At 38.2% G+C, this 17840-nt stretch overlaps 1 protein-coding gene across 1 annotated transcript in view; it reads right to left on the bottom strand.

Moving 5' to 3' along the window:
- The window catches only part of ZBTB20 (zinc finger and BTB domain containing 20), a 763926-nt gene that overhangs the window by 172562 nt on the left and 573524 nt on the right, over nucleotides 1-17840 (bottom strand). The window contains exon 14 of the mRNA XM_047100214.1: nucleotides 9255-9309. The gene's annotated coding sequence lies outside the window, so the exon portion shown is untranslated. The remainder of the gene's footprint in view (nucleotides 1-9254; nucleotides 9310-17840) is intronic.

Genomic DNA, 17840 nt, shown 5'->3' with positions numbered 1-17840 from the left:
CTCTATCCAGATTTTTTTTAACATCTCATTTTGCTAGAAAAACTAAAAAAGACCTAGCCTCCTTCCTTATCTTTAAGAGCCTCAAGAGAAGGGCCAATGAGAAGAATGATATAACTCATCTTTTTTTCCATTTCAAGGAATAGGCTCATGTTTTTCTAGATTTATTTTTGCCAAAGTGAATGCCTCGAAAACTCAGAGATGCTCACTGTTTTCTAACTTTTCAGAAAAGAAAAAAGTGAACATGATGATGGTGGGTGATTTAATGGAAGCAGCTTGTCGACGTGATGAAACTGAAAACGCTTTTACAGAATATGTCCACATGCTAAAATAAAAACAAAATCTTTAACATCATGTGTATGGTGTAGAGTGGTTTGTGTCACGGCAGAAGAAAGGAGAATTGTTAATTTAGACAGTAAGTGTGAGGTTCTGCTAGAAACCCTCATGGGTACATCACGGAAATAGTTCTTGGTCAGACAAATGGAGCCAGACAAGTTCTAGTTCTTTCAGAAGCTATCAAAAGGGCAATCAGATTTTAAGTCTGTCATCTCTGCTACATGATAAGAAAAATTCTTGGCTATTTCCTTCAGTTAGACTAGTCTATGACTTCAGAATTTTAAAGATTTATACATAAATGGACAAGAAAATGACCTCCCCTGGATGTCCCATCTTAGGCAAACGGTCAGTTCTCTCTCATTCTCAAAAGCCCGTGTGCCAAACTGGCTCATTCTGGTATGACTCGGTCATAGAGCATGCACGTCTTGTGTGAACTTTCAACCTCTCTTTCCTCTGCAAAGTGATTTATGTGCACACTAGTAAATGCCCAAGAATTCCATAATTCTTAGCACAGCAGAGAGTCAGTACAAGGGGAAACCTATCTAACATTTAAAATTCTTATTTGAAGTGTCTTAAATACTATGCTTTGGGACCAAAGACCTTATGAAGTTCTAAAACACATTCAATATTGTCCCCTAAGCTTCTTGTAGGTGTGGCTGCTAACGGGGAGTGTCAGGTGGGTAAAACTGATTAAACAGGCAAAAAGGAGGTCCAATGAGGCACAGGTTTTGTGTGTGTGTGTGTGTGTGTGTGTGTGTGTGTGTGTGTGTGTGTTTTACCTACAGTGGTCAGAAATTTTGCATTTGACATATAGCCTAAATCAAACTCTTATGTCTGTGCTTCCAGTCTTTGGCTGAAACTGCTTCATCTGCAATAGGGTTGTTGTGATTTCCAAGACTCCTGTCCACCAGGCTTTTTCAGACTCACTGATGCTTGGGATTCTGAAGCCCTTACCGTGGTCTATGAGACCCAATCCCTCATTACCTCTCTTGACCTCATTTCCCATCACTTTCATGTAAAAGTGGTCCAAGCAGAAGAGAATATGATTGCCTAGATGGGTGAACAAGAACAGGAATGTGAATGGGATTAAAACGAATAAATCAATAAAAATCAGTGACTTTATGCCCTTGTTAAAATTCAACTATCTCACTGGAGAAACTAACAAAGTTTCTGAACTTTCCTTGAGAATTGGTTACATAAGGAAGAATATGCAAAGCATTCCCCACATGGAGGCATGTATTAATTCATTAATTTAACAGATATTTTTTCAGAGCTTATTATCAATTACTCTGCTAATTGGACTTTACTCTTGCTCTCAAAGACCTTTCACTCTCATGTATGCTTTAGACAGTTATACCTCCATTACCACTGGCAAGTTATTAGCCCACCAGGTTAGGTAATGTAACAACCTCCCCTTGTTCCTTATTCATTCTTTTCAATTGCCCTGTGACAACCACTAAGGCCTCATGAATGACCTCCTTGTGGTCTATATTATCAACTCTATTTCTTACCTAGATAAGAAACCTCTTCCCCACCACCTACATTTTCTTTCTCAAACAGCCAAGAAAATATTACAAAAGTCTGCCCAGAACTATTCAAGTGTTAGAAATCGGTCCTTACAGACCTATTTGAAACATGAATTTTTTTTTGGAACAATTAATGGGGCCTCAGCCCCTAGGAAGCATATCTTGAACTACAGGCAAATTATGAGTCAATGGTCTGCCAGACACAGCACTCACTACTCTCCAGGATAGAACATTTCAGCACACAAAAGAGGATCCTGGTCTTATTCGAGTAATCCCCATCTCAGAGAGGATTTAATGGAGCACATGTCTCTGGCTTCTATGGTCCTTATATAGAGGAGTACCTCCATCATATTTTAGTCTTTTCTAAACTTCACTATCTTAGGTCACTATGTTAGTGAACATGGGATAAAAGACACTAACTCTTCCTCAACTTATTAAATTTTTTCTTCCTCATATGCCCAATAAACAAAAATGGAAGGATTTAATATATGTACAGAACAGCACATGTTCTCTCCCTACTTCTTTTCAAATACTTCCTTTTTATTATAAACAATGGTGATGGAATTATAAATACCATTGTTTTACATCTATGTTAATACTCTTATTATCTTGCATAAACAGAAGTGAACAAGTACGTACATGACACCAATCAATCCCTTCTTCAAAAATGCAGTTTTCATCTTTCTAAATAGTAGAGGGAGAATTAATGAATTCAACTTGTAGTTTACCTGTTTATATTTTGAATGTTAATAAAGTAAAACCAAATTATTTCTAGAGTTCTTTTTAGAGATGCATCAGCCATTAACACTCTCCATGCCAGCATGGGATGGGGGAGGGAGAAACGAATGGCAGTGGGTCCCAAGAGCCATTGGTGGCTTAAGGGGCTGGAGAGGATGTTAAGCTGCTAGGGCAGGAGATTCCAACCTGTTGGGTAGGTGGGAGATATTTGCTGGCAGTAGAAACATAATTTTTGTAGAACAAATGGCTAGGAGGAGGTCATGTGGGGCACTAGGTGAGAGGAATATCCAAACATAAAAAACACTCTTAGGGGACTGGGGCAAAGGGAAATCACTCATCATTCCATCTCCTCACTGGTTTTCCTTCTTCTCTAGCGTGCTTTCTCTTTTTATTACTACATTTTCTCTCTCTCCTCCGTTCGTCAGCTTTCGTTCATTTGCCTCTTTATAACAAAGAAGCATGTAGGGACAATTTTAGGAGACAGTGAGACCAAAAAAGAATTTAGAGAAGACTTATGATAATATACTATACATTCATATGTACAAGAAAATACAACCTATATTTGATTGACCAAGAACTAGAAACTGGGACTTTTGAGATGTAAAAAATTCATGGTATGTCTGGTCATATTAATCTCTAGACCAGCTGGTTTTTAGCAGTGCTGGAAAGAGCTTTAATAGAGTCATGAGTAGGAAAAAAAAAAAAAAGGAAAAAATGGAATTTTATAAGGATTTATATTTGTAAGGAAAAAAGGATCTTCTTCATAGTTGTCTATTGAAGTTCTCACCCAAATTATTTTTTGAACTTACAAATAGACCATATCAAGAGATGGAGCTTAAAAATTCTCATAGGTTGAGGCAACTACTAAACCCTGTGTATTATGTTCATCATAGTCACTCAAGCAAGTAGAGGATAAGTAGAGCATGGTATCTCACAGTGAATAACATGGTTGGTTACTTCGCCAGTCTGACATAGGGAGACAGGGCCCACAGGAACAGGGGTCTCCTTATGAATACCATAAAGAGACACCCAGGTTCATCTGAATACATAGGGCATGAGGGGTTAGTTGTACAGTGTCAGATGGGAATTACCTAAAAGTATTCTCTAACCAAGCACCAACTTTTTAGCCTTGTCTTTTTGGAGAAAAAAAATCCAATATAAAGCTTATGAGAATACTTTATTTGGTCACTGGGTGGGGGAAGGTTGCTGAGACAAATGACCACATTTAATGCCTAAAGGCAGGAGGAAACAAGGAAAAGAAACACAGAAAGGGAGAGTGAGTGCCAAAAGAAGGGTGCCAGCTCTGGAGACTCACTAACAGAATAGAGAATCTTAGAATGAGAGAAATAAATGAGCATGCTTTAAGGAAACATCAGTACATTTTTGGAATCAGGGGCAAAAAAGTAAAAATATTTGCCTCTTGTCATTTATCACCATTGCCCCATTTATTCTACTTTTATATACACAAGTAACACGCATTCCCTAAGGATCTGCAAATTGCAACAATGGTGGTAATGATGGCAAAGCATTGTTACTTTAAATCATTGGCTAAGTTGCGAATGAAATCTTAACCTGTAGGCTTTTTCTGGGTCCAGTCTATGCCCTCCAAAGTATTCAGTCTGCTTTCTGTGGTTTCTCTCTGACCGGTGTCAAAAGATATGTGTGGTAGGGGCAAGCTTCTAGAAAACATGGTTGCACAAAACAAGTACTCTACCTTCTTACCAAAGAGTTTTCGATTTTCACTTTTTCTCTCTTTTTTTCCCCCAGATTACTAATCTCCAATTTCTTCTCTACCATCCGGGACCCTCAAGGTTGTTAACTTTAAAGCACCTCATCCATGGTTCTCAAATGTACCTGGCTAGTTCCTGAGCCCAGATGAACCTGCTCATGTGTGTTCTCAGCTCTCAGGCTGCTGAACAATGCTGGAGAAGACTTCCCAAATTGTACAGCTTGGGGCCTCTCCAGAGTCCTGGTTTCCAGCTGGTGTTTCAGAACTGTTACAGTTCTTTTATTGTTCCCAGTAATTTTCCTTTTTTATTCCCTGGCTTCCATTTATCACTCTAATTAACTCCTTATAATTTACCTCCTACTCTTCATTCTCAACTAACCTTGTATCTTTTTTCAAAGAGAAACAGAAGTCATCAAATAGCATCTCATCCTTCCACCTCTCTCAGAACCCACCCATAACGTCTCAGAGACCTTTCTCTCTACTACTTACAACCTGCTCCAGGATCTCACTATATTAATTACTCCTTTCTTCTGTTTTTTCCATTTTGTTTATTGCCTGCCAACATGCTTCAGCTGCCCTCATCTAAAACAAATAATAAAAGCCATAACAAACCAGCAAATAACAAACCATCTTCTGTGGACAACATCTTTCCCTTCTTGTACCACCTTCAAGCTTGCTAAAACCCACATTTATTCCTCAATGCATTAAAATCTGGTTTCTTTAGCTGTCTCTAATTAAACTGTCAAGGTCATCAAAAACCTCTGAATTGCTAGTTTTCAAAGTCCATTCTTTAACCTCATCGTTTTATTTCTTTCTTTTTAAAGTCAGGTTCATTGATGAATAATTTACATACAATTCACCCATTTTATACCCTTCTATGGTTCGAAAAGTTTTGAATTCTGTGCTGGTTCCTTGATGTCTGTAAAATAAAGACCAAATGCCTTTGATTCCTATATAATTTCCTTCTGTATCTTTAGCAGTCTTCCCCACAAAACCCATTGTTGGTCACACATTATTCAACAAAATGTGCTATGTACATTCATGCCTCTTGGACTTTCTTCACGTTCCCCCTCTATATTATAAACACACAAGTTTTTGTGTAATATAGTAAATGCTATTAATATCACCATATCAGTTTCCATACAGACTCATGAAACTAGATGTTATTTTGAGAAGTTGATGTTTTCAAAATAGAAATTAACCATCAAAATAGTACTACCTTAAGATTTGTTATTTTAGTATTATGACACTATATTTAAATTCTACCCCCTTGTACCACAGAACACGACTATATTTGGGAATAAGGTCATTGCAGATGTGATTAATAAAGTTAAGATCAGGTAATACCGGAGTAATCTAATATGACTAGGGTCCTCATAAAAGGGGAAATTTGGACTCAGACATGAACACACAGAGAACACCATGCAAAGATGAAGGCAAAGATCAGGGTGATGTTTCTAGAAGCAAAAAAAAAAAAAAAAAAAAAAAAAAAAGAAAAAAAAAGAAAAAAAAAGAAAAAAAAAAGAAAGAAAGAAAATACTAAAGACTGCCAGCAAACCACAAGAAGTTAGGAGAGATCCATGGTACAGATTCTCTTTAGAGCCCTCAGATGGGACTAACTATGCGGACTAACTAGGTGTCCAGCTTCTACAACCGTGAGACATAAATTTCTATTGTTAAAGCCACCCAACTTATGGCACTTTGTTATGGCAGCTCTAGTAAATGAATATGCTTAGTAAATGAATCATTTTTGAGTACATGTGAATACTCATTATCTCATTCACTTATCAAATACTGAGTGCCTACTATGTCCTAGACATGCTCTAGGATGTTAGGATGCATGCCATCAAGATATATTTGTTGAATGAATGAATGAGAATTTTGTCATGTTCCTGCATTTTCTTTTTTAAAAAGTTTATTTATGTATTTATTTTGAGAGAGGTAGAGAGAGAGAGGAAGAGAAAGAGAATCCCAAGCAGGCTCTGCACTGCCAGCACTGAGCCTGATGTGGGGCTTGATCTCACTGATTATGAGCCAAAATCAAGACCTGAGCCAAAATCAAGAGTTGGACCTTTAACTGACTGAGCCCCCCAGGCATCCCAGTTCCTGCTGTAATAAGCAATTAATATATCAATCAACATAGGATTGATTGAATGAATGCTTTCCACTTACTCATTTGATAAATATTTCCTGAATACTTACTATGCATCAAATACCATTCTGGACCAAGAGGATAAAGTTATTGATAGGACAAATTCTCCACCTTCCTGGAGCTTAAATTCTAGTGGGAGAAACAGACATCAACCAAGAAAACTAGTAAATAAATTACATAATTTCTCTCTGTGCCCCACACTGACAATTATACCCATTATCCTTCTAATTCTTCAACAATGCTCAGGGCATCAGTAATACTTTGAAATATTCCTAAATACCATGCCCTGTTCTTTTTCTTACATTCCTGAAATCTCTAAATAATCCTGAAATATCCCTAAGATTAATGAACTTAAGCTGTTCTCTAGACTTTCTGATTTAAGTATGATTTTAGGAATTTGCATGCTACTTTCGAGTCTACAAAATAATGATCAACACAATAAAGTCTGATAGTGGGGGCAGGGTAATCTATAGGCAGTGCACAGGTTGGAAGTGTTTGGGGAGGGCTTCACCTCAAAAGCTGTGTTTCTCAGTCAGTCAACACATATTTCTTAAGCATTTACTGTGTGCCAGCCCCTGTGCTGAAGATAGTGGAACTGTGGGTAGAGCAGGCATGGTGCTGAGCCACACTGAGATTCTAATCTACAGGGAAACATCTGAACAACTAATATCATAGTCCATTCCTTAATTTCAATGATGATAAGGATATATGAAAAGTGTTAGGAGGATGCCTGGGATGGGGGACTTTGCCATGAGGGTTTTGTGAGAAGGCTTCCTTGGGGAAGCAATGCCTAAACACTGCTTTGGGTTTGGGGTAGGGGTATTTGTTTGAGCAGGGATGGCAAAGTCTTATGTTTTTTCTTCCTCATCTCCTTTCATCCACGTGCACACATTTCAAACACTTAAAAGCATTCTTCAAATATACTAAGAACACCAAAACTAAAACAAGAGAAGGGCCCTCCAGAGGAAAGAGGCCAAAAATAGAAGGAAAAAAAAAACCCCTAATCTCACCATTTGTTTTGAAAACACCCCAAATGATTAAAACATATTATAAACTAAAACATATGAACTAATCACTTGCCAAGTTTCATTTTTAAATGAGTGCTGTTTTTGAGGTTCATAAACTGAGAAAGAGTCTTCAAATATGAACTTGGTTTTTCTTTTCTTGGCCTCCACTTGGCTTGAAGCATTTGCTATTAGGCTGTGTAGAGGGAAAGGGATCCAGCTGGTTAGGAACATGTGGCACACATCTACTAGAATGTAAGCTCCACGAGATCAGGGTGTTGTTTGTTCATGATGGCATCCCTGATACAGAGAAGAGTGCCTGCAAGATAGTCGAGATTCAGCAATCATGTGCTGAAAGACCAACTGAATGAATATTCTGGGACTTTGCAGGAATTTTCCAACTCTCTTTTCTTACCCAGGCTACATCTTGCTCTAGGCCAGTGGTTCTTACCCTGGGGCAATTTTTGTCCCCACCAGGGTACATTCGGCAATGTCTAGAGACATTTTGGGTTGTCAAGACTGAAGAAGTTGCCACTGACATCCAGTGGGTAGAGGTCACGGATGCTACTAAACAACTTACAATGTGCAGGACGGTTCTGTACAACAAAGATTCATCAGTCCCTAAATGCTAACAGAGCCAAGGTTGTAAAATGCTGCTTTAGGCCCTTTGTTTCTATTGGGTTATACCTGGAAGTACAATCCTCCACTATATTTGAGAGGAAGTTGAGTCCTAGAGGAAGCAACCAAAAGAGACTTCTTACTTCATTCTCCTTCCTTTTTCCCAAAAGAATTGCCTCCACCCTAATGCACTTTGGGAGACAGCCATTTTGCCTTTTGCCCTCATGGGTCAATATGCATTTGCTGGGGAAATCATCTAGAAAAGTCTGTCTCTACAATGGCAGTGAATAATTTTTATAGCTTGTTGGTAATTTCCCTGAGTTTACCTAAGAATATATCCCACTGTCAGTAAAATTAGCTTGTTTACAGACTACTCATGTATCCCTAAGGAAAAAGAATGTCTTCCCCTAACTCAACCAGTTTATCTGTATCTGGTCAGAAGCTATGCACCAGTCTAGCTTTATTCATGATAAATAAGATCAACTTCATGAATTCCAACAAAACCCAATAATGTGCCTGTAGGAAGACTGAGTTTATAGCATTTCCTCTGCTTCCTTCCTTGCCCTGCATATTAAAATAGTACTATCTGATTCTAGTTTTAATGGGGAAACTTCCATGGTGCCAAAGGAATACATGTGCCGATTTCCCAACTCTGATGGTTGCTCCAGTAATCTTGGTATTGTGGCATGTGTCCCAGTTACCATAGAGACTGCATACACTAACAGTGTAGCACTAAGATTGGTGGGGAAGACACATTTCACAGAAGCTTTTTTGGAGGGATAAAGATAAGACACAAGAAAGAAAGTGAGACTGCCAATAAAGAGGCACAGCAAAGAGAAGTCCCTGACAATCACAGATTCTAGAAATTCGGGACAACAGAGATTACAACTACTACTATAAGACCAACATACACTTTCCATTCAAAGGCTGTCTCTGTCAGGAAAATTTCAACTATGAGGAGAAAGAACAGATACAAAATATTCTAAAATAAAAAGGTAAATAAATGAACCAAGGTATAGAGGTACCAAGGTATAGAGGTGACAAAAGTGGTATGGCCACAAAACATGTTTAGATAATTCAAGCCAAGGAAAAAATAAGTAATCTAAGAGCACAATGAAATTGAAAGTTATATTTCTATAGGATGAGTGACTTACAGAGAGACTGGTCCTCAGGGAGTAACTGAAGTTCTAAGTGCCTCTGTATCCTTCACTGCAAATGGAAAGAAAACCAGAAAAAGATGACCACCCTCTCATTTTTTAACAGAGGTCTCCTTAAATATCCCAATGGTTTGTGTTATGACAGATGAATATGATCCATGCCAAAGAAAATCAGACAAAAACTCTTAGAGAATACGTAAATTAGGGGACATTGTGCACCATGTAAATATGTTCATTCCATAGTTTTTTAAAATAATGAGAGCTTAGAGTTCACGAATGGTGTGAATTCATGCATGTTCTTTTTCTTTGCATACAATTTTGAGGTATGCATTTATTACAGCTATCGGGCATGTATGCAGTGTAAAGGGTCCAGGTGTTGAATTGTAGATGTTTTTAAATAAGAAGGCTGGGACAGGATGTGGGCTGGTATAGGGGATGAGTAGGAGTGAATTTAAGAGGAAATTAGTCTAGGAAAATGTCAGATAAGTGATCAGAAGTTCCTTAATGTCCAGGTCACATCTGTCTATGTTTATTCCACATACTTCACACAATTATGCCCATTGCCCATTAGACATCCATGTCCCCCAGTCTGAATTAACATCAATATGTTAATATCTTTCAAATCTGTATTTTAAGCCATTAGTTCTCTCCTGACCTCTGGCCCTCTATAGCAAATGACCTACTGGAAAATTCCAGTTGGATATTTCAATACGGCCAAAGCTGACTCATCTTCTCCCTCAAAGTTCCTCTTCTTCTGTTCTCTATGCGAGCAAATAGCATCACCATTCACCCATATGCCCGAGCCCCATACCTGGGAACCATCTGTTGCTTTTTCATCACCCCTCAAATAATCATCAGATTTGTAATTCTAATGTAATTTCTTTTAATAACTGAGGGAGGTTTTTGTGCATAGAAAGCAATATTTACAGTTAATTGGATTTAAAACTATTGTGTGTGTGTGTGTGTGTGTGTGTGTATATATACATATAAAATACTTTATCAGTCTAGTAATTTCAGTATAAAATAAGAAAAAAAAACTTTAAGGAAGGGTGAGGCCACTAGGTAGAAAATATGGAAACTCAAACTATTTCAGCTGTCAGTCAGGCAGTTGGAAGAATGAAAGTTAGGGTCTCATCTGGGAATGCCTTCCAGAATGATTCTAACAAAGTCACCAATGAACACACTGAATATTTTTGTAGTAACTATAACAATGAGGGATTCTAAGTCCGTATCCTACAAAGGGATTTTTACAACCATGTCTTCTAAGTTCCAATTCCACTCTTACCTACCTCTTTTATAACCACTTTCCACTTTATAGCTTGATAAGGATAGGCAGTATTTTATTTTCCCCCTCAACCCAGTTTCTTAATTCTGGTGACCTTTTACTTATTGATGTTTCTCATATTTCTAGGTCTCTTGTTCTCACTGTACCACATTAGCTCAGGCCTCTGTTGTCTGTCACTTGTGATATGGTAACAGTCCACTGTACTATGTTCTCTTTATTTTTCTGAGCCTCTGCACATGTCACTACCTGTGTCTAGAATGCTCATATTCCCTGATAAACATTTACCAAATGAAAAAGAAAAGTACTTTAGATGTTGCTGCTTTGGGTGCTAAACAGAAATAGTGGCCTATCTAATATTCTGGATAAACCTGCACAAAGTACACTTACTTTCAAAATTAATTTTGAAGAATCTGAAAATTTTGCCATGGAGAATCATGGGGCCCATGCCACAATATTAAGTTTTGTATTTAATAAAAACATCTGCAAACTCAGGGAAAGAAGCACTCATTCTTTCTTCATTCATCCAGCAAATATTTACTGAATACCCTTTATAGGCCAGGCACTGTTGTAGACACTGGGGATTTCTTAAAGTAGAAAATAGACAAAAAACAAACAAACAAACAAACAAACAAAAAACACCCAACAACCCAAAACCATACAACAAAACCCTACAATCATTGGGCTTATATTCCATGGCAAGGGTAAATAAATATATAAATAAAACCTATATCTGAACAGAATAAATGCTATGAAGAGAAAGGAAGCAAAGCTTCTCAGTGAAGCTTGAGAGGAGTGTGTGAGGGATCAGGTGCTCAATAAGGACATGGAAATTAATAGGGAAAACAATGTATAGTGTCTTCTGGACTACTGTAAAGGCTTTGGCTTTTCCTTTGAGTAGATGGATTCCTTTGAGAGAGTTCTGAGCAGAGCAGTGATTTGGGCTGACTTAAATGGCCTTACCTACATTACAAAGAACCACTCTGGCTACCATTTTGCGAATAGACTATACGTGGCAAGGCCACAAACAGGGAAGATAATTAGGAGGCTACCGCAATAATCCAGGTAAAAGGTGATAGTAGTAGGGGTGGTGAGGACAGGAAGTGGTTAAGATTCTGAATGTATTTTCAAGATCTGCAGAATTCATTGCTAAAGTTGAATTTGTGATGGAAATAAAAAACTGGGAGAGAAATAAACCTTTGGGTTTAGCAACTCTAAGGATGAGGTACTGTTTATCAAGGCGGGGAAAACTATTTGCTGAGTAAAATAAGGAATTCCATTTGGGGATGTTAGGTCTCTAATGTCCATTAGACTCACACTGGAGCTGTCGAGGAGGCAGCTGAACATGTGAACCTAGAATTTAGGCCTGGACTAGAGGTATGGGCTGGAACCACAAGCTTGGGTGTGACAATGAAGGAAGTGAATGGAGATAAAGACAGGAGGCTCAGGGATTGAGCTGTAGGTCCCTCCAATGTTTACATGTTTCAGAAATGAGAATACACCAGCAAAGGAGACTGAGAAAGAATGGCCAGTGAGGTAGGACAAAAATCAAGTGAGTGTGGGAGACTGAAAGCCAACCAAGTGAAGAAAGTGTTTTAATGTGAAGGAATAAGGAGCCATAGAAAACAATCCTGGCAGATGGGGGAAAGACAAGACTGAATTAAAGGACTTGGCAACTTGGAAATTACTGGTGATCCTAGTGGTGGGTGCAAACGTTAATGAGAGAAAGATCAAGAGAGAATTAGAGCATAGAACCGGAGAGTGTCTGTCGTTATTGGAGGCATTTCTTGAGAAGCTTTGGTATAGTGGGACTCAAAGGAATGGGATGGTAGCTGGCAGGGAGTGTGGGTTAAAAAAGAGTTTTTTAGAATGAGAGAAATTATGACATGTTTGGGGCTACAGGAAAGATTTAGAAGATAGGAACAAATTGGTAAAGTAAGAGAAAGCAGGGGTATCTTTCAGGGGCACTGTTCACGGGTGTGTGGGAACAGGGTGGGATTGAATGCACAGTGAGGGATGGACTGAGATGAGAATGCACAGGGATTATCCACAGTTATTGGGGAGGAGGCAGTGTGTGGGCATGCCTGCAGATGGGAGGGTAGGTGTGCTGGAGAGCCAGTGTTCATGCAAGTTCTTTTTTGACTGTTTCTATTTTCTCAGTGAAGTAGGAAGGAGGGTCATAAGTTGAGAGTAAGAATAGGGAAGGAAATGTTGGAGGTTTGAAAGAGGAGAAAGACGGGAAATGCTCTTGTGGAAATACCGGGAAGAGAATGGATAGGGAAGTGTAATATGGTTGCAGGGCAGATCTAAGAGCCTCTTGGAGTGATCAGGAGTTTACAGTGAGAGTCATCAGGTTACTTGTGTATTTTTCTCCAGCCACTGTTAGCTGGCATCAGGCCTGGAATAGGTATGGAACTGCAGATGATCACTATGGTGGGGATTTGCCAGGAGAGGTCAGTGAAGAGAAGATGAAAGAAGTTAAGGGCATATGCAAGGAAAAGATTAAAATTGTTGTCCAAGGAATCTAAACTATATAAGGAAGTGAGAATATGAGGGGCTAAGTGTGGAATCAATGAATGAGAGGTCATAGAAGGTTCAGGAGTTGTTGTAATAAGGGGGATTGCAAAAATATTAGGTGGTGGTTGAAGAGAGGGATGCTTGAAATTGAAATTATGGAAAAGTTGTAATTATTAGTAATTAAAATGCCACAAGTGTAACCATATAAGTGGATAGCTACAGTGGGGGGAGGACAGATCATAAGACAATCAAGGAATTGAGATGCAAGGTGTTGGGAAAGATTATATATTTAAACACAAAAATGACCAAGAACTGTCATAAGGTGGAAATAAAAAGAGGTCAGTGAGTCAGTGACAAAAATCTTTAAGAAATTGAGGGTGGCAGCCAAGGCTTTAGTGGGTCACTGCAACAAGGAGGGATTATGGGGCCAGAGAGCTTTCTTACCCCCTCCCCAAGTTTTCCTTTCTCTCTTTCCGTCTTCCCAGTTTATATGACTGGCATTAGCTTACTCTTAATTTCCCTGCCTACATAGCTATAAATCACCTGTGACGTCCCTTTGTGCATTCTCTTCAAATTATATCCAAGTCCTAAGAATTTCTACTTTCAAATATTTACTCTTTTCTCTCCATTTTGGGCCATCACTACTCCTGCCAGTGATTCTCTTTTCTACCACTCAGTTTAATGTTCTTCATGGCACTGATGACTCTCTGAAATTATCTTGTTCATTTATTTGCTTGCCTTTTGCTGGAGGGAGGTTCTAATTTCCCTCATCAGAATGGAAGTTCAAAAGGAGAAAAGCCTTGTCTATTTTGTGCCTGAAACATAATACACCATCAAAAAATATTTCTGGAATGAATTCATCAGTGACCCTATCACATGCTGAGGAATTCTGATTGTCTCCGTTTCACACACTGGCCTCACTTTACCATCCTAACTTGTTTTTCCTTACTCTTCAGCTCAAACCATCCATTTCACCCACCAATGGCATTTTACAGCTTCCCCAAAACACCCTGTTGATTTCTATCCTCACGATGTCATCATATTTCTCCCTGTTTTTAATGTCGGTTCCCCACACACCATTCTTCAAGTCTCAGCTTGGGTCTCATCACCTGGATGGCTTTTCCAGGATTACTCTAAGGTCAGCTTATTTCTCCCTTCCAGAAAATTCTGCAATGACTAATAACATCAACTGCCTTATTTTTTCTAATTGATGTAGGTGTGTCAATGTCAGTCTTATCTTCTCACTTGGAACATAGCATCGTTTTTTGGCTTAGGGATCCTGACTTATATCTATAGTTCACTCCCTAATAACTAACAATGTAGGACCAGATAATGGATGTTCAAAAAAAATACCATGGCTTCATTGGACAGTTTTACTGACTTCTGTCTTCCTCAACAATCTGACAAACCTGACTCCTGTCTCACCTTTTATTCTGCTTTTAGCTATATCTGACCATTCTTCCTGCTATACAGATATTGTGTCCAAAACCAGACCCTCTGTCCACCACACAGAATTCTACACCCTTGCATTGCAATTTCCATAACTAAATCATTATCTCTGCCATTATTGTTCCTGGAGTTTCTTGGCAATTTTAGTATATTCAGGACATAGCTGCCAAGATCATCTTTTTTGGTGGATTTGATTCTTTCGTTTAAAAAAAATCCTTGCAATTCTTTTTCATCAAACTTTATGTATCCCCTTGGGGTTTATTTTTCCTTGGCTCCATCCTTGGTCTGGTTCTCCTCCACTTTTTCTAACTATGTTCAGTCCCTGCTTTTAACTCGATTTGCCCTTTGTCTCATTTGAAGGAATCAGCTTTCACACCTTCTTTCAAACCACCCTGTATATTTAGAATAGTTTCTCAAATAATATAAAATTTATAATATTTATGAATAAATGACACAATGCCAAGATATTCTGTCTCTTCTTTCAAATAACATCTGAAGATGCACCTGCACCACTGAGTTCTATATTTAAGATATTGAATAAGTATCATTCATCCATCTGTTTTCATTCTGTCTTGAATTTTTTGGGACCTGCTTAAGAGTTGTATTGTGAGGTCTTTGGGGCTAGAGACTGTCTGGCATAGTTCACAAACTGGCCTTTGCTCTGTATATTCATGTTTCTTTGACAAATAAATAATAATAATAGCTCACTGTGCATTTTTACATTCCACTCATAAGTCCCTGGAAAAAGGAAAACTAATAAACAGGGATTATAATAGAAACACTGAAACAAAACTAACCTCTTACCAGGTTTTGCTACAGTAACATAGACGTCTATAGACTAATATTCTAATAAATAATTACCTACTTAAGTCATTTGTAAATTGTTCCTTTGCCAACATTATGTATCATATCAAATGCCTATGTGGTTTATAGGACAGGGAAAAACAAGTAGAACATTACAGCTATGTGGGGGATCAGAGCAAAAGCAGCAAAATAAGAGGTTTACTCTGCTGGGTGCACAGTTTGTAAGAATTAGTCTCACAAGTAGAACTACTTGACAGAATATGTGCCTGCTCTCCAGCTTCCCTCCCCCCCCCTTTCCCTGCAGTGCTCCACATCTCTTTTCAATAATGGAAGACTTTCTTTCTTCCTCCTCCTCTCCTCTCCTCTCCTCTCCTCTCCTCTCCTCTCCTCTCAATCTCTTTCTTTCTTAAATTTCAGGTGGGAAGTATACATTTTGTGTGAAAAATCTGTTTTCCTGTGAATATAACAAATGTTCTGCTTGAAGCTGCTCTATTAAAATGGCAGTATGTCTAAGGAAAAAAGAGGGGACTGTGTTTAATGGCTGGAACGCCCCCCTATTTGTCTGCAGATGAGCTACATTCAAACTCCAGTATTCAAAGGAAGACCAAAATGTTATGATTGCCTTGTTACTGCAGTGGCCACTAGATGGCAGGTCCAAAAATCTGATTGGAGCTTCACAGGAGGGCAATTTTTACATGGGAAATAGAATGTTTCTGCCACTCAAGCCAGTATGGGTTTATCAATAAGCCTCTTCTCTCTGTCAATACATTGGGTGGATAAGACAATATCCACATTACTTCACAGGGCTGCAGTGAGAAGGAAGCCTTTTAATATCAAGGTCTGTAGAGTACTGTCATCACATACTCACACACCCAGATGCAGCTGGATCTTGAAACTTCCATCAACAAACATTCTCAGATCTGGTGTTTATAAATGTTCAGCTGTATTTCATTACCTAACAGTCTTTGTAATACCTTGCCATAATCTCAAAGATATAAAAAGTAGTGGTCTAATCTACCTCTGTAGAAACACATGGAGAAGACTGTCAAACAGGCTGGATGGGTAATACACATAGCTGTATTCTGTACACTTAATATATATTTACCAGTAGTTCCAATTGAGTATTTTATATCTCTATATACCTCTCTCTCTCTCTCTCTGCCTCTAATTTTCTATATAGAGGGTGACCATATATTCATGCTAAGTATTCTGGAAAAAATAATGTTTATATAGAAGAGACCTATTATTTAATAGAAAAACATAATTAAGCCTCATGACTGAAACTGACATGAGTAAATTTAGGACAAATTCTTTGTTGTATCCATTTTCGTGCACTGAAAGGGAGACTTCAAGAAGCGGATCTTATGAGACCATAAAAGAAGTCATTCTGAGACAAATTCTTCTGAAAATAGATTGAATTCCTCCCTTCATAATTTTTTTTCTTTATCTTTTTTTTTTTTTTTGGTTACCAGATTATTCTGATATGAGTGATTTGACTACATGGACACTGAACACTTTTCTTTATCTTTTAATTAAAGAACTGACCTTATGATTTTTAAAAGTAAAGAATCACAAGTTCTGAGATAATTTATCATTCTCGCTTAAGAAAATATGTTCTAGAGTCAATTGTATTTTTGTACAAAAGCTGTGACATGCATTTTGATATACATTTAAGCATTGATACCAATTAAAATTTTATAACAATGAAAGCAACACAAACTCAATTATAGCCATCCGACTCACTTACCACTAACCTTAGGTTCCCTTTTTCTTTTAAAATTAGGTACAAGACTATCATTAAACATGCTGATTTCATCCACACTTGGTCTGTATATTTGGACTGTTAAAGATCTACATGAGATATAAGAAGAAGAGAACATATATACTAGCCATCAGAATAAAAAAAAGAAAGATTTTTTTTTCGTAAGGAGTAAATACGGACTATCCTGATTAGCACAGAAGAGATTTTACATCAGCACTAGCTGACTTCCTTTAGTTTGGCAGTAGAATTTAAAATACGATGACAGAAACAATTTATGATGAAGCTCCATGGTTATTTCTACATAATCATGGTGATTGGAACTTAACCCTTGCTCCTCCCCTGCAAAAATGCTACAACTTGTACCTCCCTCACTGAAAGAGCTCTGGAATGGCAGCTGACACCTGGGTTTTACTCTGGTTCTGACAATGCCTCAGAGGATGAGACCCAGAGGGTTTGGCCTCCCTCGCCTCCTCTTCCTTACCTTTAAAATGAGTTTTAAGGAGATAACCTATGATTCCTCTCTGCTTTCAGGTTTAATATCCAGTGAAGTAAATTAGTATGCATTACATATTTTCTTCTCTTTAATAAATGAATTTGCTCAGATCAGAGAACAATGGGTTGTGAAGGAGCTTATGTTGAAAGCTAACATGTCCCTACCGCCACTGTGGACCCTACCCATGCAGGTGAAGTTGGAACAGATCCTTCTTCCAACCCCCCCTTTTCCCATTCTGCATCACTTTTCCATGGACTCCCCCATAATCTCAAAGTC

The sequence above is a fragment of the Lynx rufus genome, unplaced genomic scaffold, assembly GCF_022079265.1.
Source record: "Lynx rufus isolate CCGP_SWC_20201006 ecotype Redwood Valley unplaced genomic scaffold, mLynRuf1.p SCAF_5, whole genome shotgun sequence".
NCBI lineage: Eukaryota > Metazoa > Chordata > Mammalia > Carnivora > Felidae > Lynx > Lynx rufus.
This window is presented reverse-complemented; position numbering and strand designations above follow the sequence as displayed.